This window comes from Equus quagga, chromosome 12, assembly GCF_021613505.1.
Source record: "Equus quagga isolate Etosha38 chromosome 12, UCLA_HA_Equagga_1.0, whole genome shotgun sequence".
In the NCBI taxonomy this organism is placed as follows: Eukaryota; Metazoa; Chordata; class Mammalia; order Perissodactyla; family Equidae; genus Equus; species Equus quagga.
The window spans coordinates 84,391,361-84,395,953 of record NC_060278.1 but is presented as its reverse complement, the minus strand read 5'-3'; the positions used below and the strand labels follow the sequence as shown (position 1 = coordinate 84,395,953).

At 42.3% G+C, this 4,593-nt stretch overlaps 1 pseudogene; it reads right to left on the bottom strand.

Moving 5' to 3' along the window:
* Window positions 1-3,169: 3,169 nt before the first annotated feature.
* LOC124248270 (E3 ubiquitin-protein ligase RNF14-like) lies at window positions 3,170-4,348 on the bottom strand (annotated as a pseudogene).
* Between the last annotated feature and the right edge of the window lie 245 nt (window positions 4,349-4,593).

The window sequence follows — 4,593 nt, the reverse complement described above, 5'->3', positions numbered from 1 at the left end:
CGCCAGCATTGGTACAGGGAGGGCTGGTAGTCAGCTGGCACACATCAATTTGGGAAAAGTTAATTTTTACCAAAATTAATGAGCCATGGTTTAGAATAAGAAAGTGTCTCCAACTCTTCTCAAAAGGCCCCTTTTAAAATGAGCTTGGTGCTTTCTTGTAGTCTGTTGGTAGCTGAGTGCGTGCACTGCTGGTCTCTAGATACACTCACTTGCTACAGGGCATGGACTTCAGAGCCTGTACAAGGCCCCTGACAATACCATCATTGCCCATACTGCACGATCAGCACTCTCCTCTATGGCTCCCAGAAACTAGAATCTTCTTGGAGCAGCTGGGAAAGCTACTCATGCCCATACTGCTGTGTTCACCACTCCAGTACTCCCAGTAACTGCTGGGTGCCCTCCGACTTCCATATCTGTGCCTTCTCTGTTACTAATTTCTGCTGATTCCACTGTGTGAAGCCATATTGTAACATGATATCTCAATAGTTAGAGAATTTCTTTTCATCAATTTGTACTGAAATATCTTCATATTTTAACAACTGATGTGGCCAAATTGACGTATGCCAGCTGACTACCAGCCCTCCTTGTACCAATGCTGGCACCTGCACAGGCACTCATGCATAGCCTCCATATGTCCACAGATCCACAGTTACCTAGATACTGCAATGTGCATTTCACCGGTATCACACACATTATACATAGAGAAGAAGCACAAATGTGTTTCATTCATACACATGCAAGGACTACTTATACCAGTTACCCATGGATCTGCATGTCTACCTAGACTCTTTCCCTTGAGGATATCTCAAGACACAGCTCCTCTTGCAAAGGTAGCACTCAATTACTCTTGGTCATTGGTATTATTATTTTCCTCGGGTTGGGTTTTCAGAAAAGTAAGAAAACAAAAACTATCATTATTGTTTGCTGCACCATCTTTATGTGTTAGGAACTTTACTAATATTGCATCGTTGATCATCAAACCTTTAAAAGTAGATGACATTATTCACTCATCTCATATGAAACCGCATCTCTGAGAGAAGCAGCTGTGTGGCCAAAGTCCCGCAACCGTTAAACAGCAGGACCAAGGTACACGTTCCACTCCGATGCTCCCAAAGCCTGTGCTCATCTTCCCCTGGTGTTGGGACTTGGTATGGGCAATGCTGAAAATCCAAATTCATTAATCTGGTGTTCAAAGTCCTCCTTCCAACTACTTGCAAAGTCCTCAATCCATACTTCCAACTACTTACTAACCTATATTAGCGCTCGGGTTATATCTGGCCTTATATCTGCTGCTGGGGACATAGAGATGTCAAGCGCCCAAACTAGGAAATGGGTCAAATGCAAAGTGAACATGCAGTATCACCTCTTCATTGCAGTTTCTGCAGTTCTCCTTTAATGGGGAAAGTGAGCTTGCTTCAGCAAAAGTGAGGTACCAGAAAGGGAGAGAATAACGTTTCCCTTTGTCCTTACACAAGGATGGATAGTAAATGCTTCAGTGCCAAGGATCCTGTACTTCTATTTACTGTTGGACGGGTCTCCAAAGTATCCCTGACCTGCACCTTCCTTAGCAGCTGGCCTGCTGGTCAACCCCAGGAATGACTCGCAAACGTTGACCGTACTTCTCTGCTCTGGTGTCACAGTCTCACTGTGTCCTCCACCTAGCCATCAACCAAGGAGAGGTCTGAAATCTGCTATCAGTGTCCTGCTCCCTCTGCAGCTCCTCTCAGCTGGCAGGGGGAGAAAAGAGAGATGCCAGGTGGTTCCCCATAGAGTGAAACCTACATCTATTGTCTTTTTTTTCAATAAGACAATTTTTAAAAATTACTTCTATTTTTAAGATTAAGTATCCTCATTGATAATCCAGAAAGAGTCCTTGCTGACTCTTTGCACACACACACACACACACAATGGTTAAATATGATTCCTCAATTTTCAATGACAAGGTAGGAGAAAAGAACACGTTCACAGCTGCAGCTGAATTCCTCTGTCCTCTTTTTCAAAAAATCTTATTTTGCTACCAAGCCACTCATCAAACCATAAGGAAAGACAATTTTTCAAAAAGCCAACAAAACCCAGAAACAGGATCTAGGTATCAAGCCAAAATTATCGCCTCAAACAGTACTGTTATAAAAAAGGATGGGAAGCCAAATCCCCATAGCTCATTAGAGAAGACCCTTAAAAAGAATTCAGAAAGCCAGGACTGGAACCACAGTGGTGTGGACAGGTTCAAAAAGCAGATAATTAAAGAAAGTTCAACTTGTTCAGCTTGGGAATGTGTTAGACTTTCTCTTATTCCAGCAGAGGAAATAAAAATATGAGCTGCTAGAGTTAACATTAAAATTGTCCTCACCAACAGAAAGTAGGGCTAGGGTAAAGGGACGGAATGTAGAGCAAAGCGTTGCAAAAACAAGTCGTTTTGAATCTAGCTCTACTGCCCAGGAAAGTTGATTACGGCTGAAATTCTTCTGAGCCAGTATCATTAAACTCTAGACTTGGCTCAAAACCAGTGAACTATGCCCCACTTATAAATATTAAGTGACCCACAGTGTTTGTGGTATTAAAAATATTTAAAAAATTATTTATAAATTTCTCTTCTGATAAGCAGTAGATCAAAATGACATTGGGCCATCCAGTTATAGAGTGGAGGGTTCCTTAAAGAGAACTAACTTAGCAGAAATTTGGGTTGGAAGGAATGTAACATAGAGTAAATGAGATCAGGTTCTTCGTACAACTTTAATAAGGCTTCTACCTACCCGAGTTGTAAGGAGTAGTACTGAGGGGCGTCCCACAGAATGTCTCAGAGGGATGCTTATCAGAGCTAAAAGGGTCTATAAGTTTAACTCTTGACCCCTTTCCTTTCCTAAAGCTTGAGGAAGAAAAATAATTAAGTTTTAATTATTCAGAGCTTTGGGCTCATTGTAATATTTAATATTCTCTATTTTTCATATTCTGAACCTTTGGCTTACAATTTTCTCAATTATGTTACATTGAAAAATGTGTGAATGTGCCTTAATCAATAGTACCACATGAAAATATAAATCTTATTCTTTCATATCTTCTACATAGGGAGAGTGAATGAATGGTACCCTAAATATCCTGCAAAGTTACTTTGTGTACTTGACAAAATATTAGGGCAAACCATTCCACTTCCGCACTTGAGCAGTAGGAGTTAGTCTTCAATCCCATCTTCCCAGATATCTCCGTGAATATCCACAGTGTGGAACAACTGGTTAAAACACAGGGAAGCAGGATCAGTGAAATGCTTATAAGCATTTGCTCTAGAGAGAGACCCCAATCTAGCAGAAATATTGTATACAGCCAGTACCTGCCATCTTGTTACACCTAACTTCTCTACAGGAGTCCCACAACATGGGCAGCTCTTTGAGTTCTTTTATAGCCACTCGTTACTTTCCATCTCTTCAAGTGCCTTCTGAATTACCCTCCTACCATACCTCTGTACCCAAAGTCTGCATTGGCCACCTCTGCTTGTAGGAACTCATTTCATCAGTCATTTCATGAGAGAAATTAATACCCTCTTACCATACCTCTGTGCCCAAAGTCTTTTATTGGCCTCATCTACTTGTAGGAACTTATTTCATAAGAGAAATTAATAAATTTCTCTGCAGTTACCTTAAATGGAGACTGCTCATGGTAGGTAAATCTGCGCAATGTATAGAAGGCAAAATTGCAGCTGGAGTAGATGCCCACGGTGCAGTCAGCCTCCCATATCACAGGCAGTTGGCAGCATGGGTGTGGGGGCATCTGCCATCAGGTCCAAGGTGGACTGGAGAGGAAGGTGGTCATCACAGGCAAGTAACTCTGCTTCCACTGGGTCTTTGACCTGACCAGGAGCGACCACCAAGGGGCACTTGGGTTCTGGGCAGTTGAGGCGTTGAACCTGGCCATCTCTGGTCTGGATTTCAAAGTAGTCCTTCAGACAGGCTTTGTAATACACATGTCTGCACTCCAAGAAGTACATGCGTTCACTATCCAGCTTCTCACAGAAACAGATATTGCATAGGAACAATTTACTATTAAAGTGTTTTATCTGCTGAGTTTGATCAAAGTCTAAGGTTTCCTGGATCAGACTCAACAATGATGCCACATCTGGCATGGCTCTTTTCATCCACAACCTCCTCTTGGCCTACACCAGATCTAGCAGCTCCTCCAAAATCTAGCTCTGTGTTGGGAGAGGCTTGAACTGTCCTCTCCTTTTTTCCTAAGAGCCCATCTTGAGCTCAAAAGGAGAGACAATATGCAAGAATGCTAGGATCTTTTCCTTAAGAAGCTGCATCCAGGCAAACAGGAGCTTGCTGGCATGGTGTTCTTCCCACAGGTTGTCTAAGGGCTTGCAGGAGCAAATAGACAGAAAAACAGGTCAGATCATACAGTAGAAACAGAGTAGAGTGGTGGTTGCCAGGGGCTGAGGCTACGGTATGTGTGGGGAGAGGAGGGTTGGACAGATGACTGTCAAGGGTACAAACTCCCAGTTATAAGATAAATAAGTTCTGGGGATCTAGTGTACAGCTTGGTGATTATTGTAATACTGTATTGTATACTTGAAAATTGCTAAGAGAGTAGATCTTTAATGTT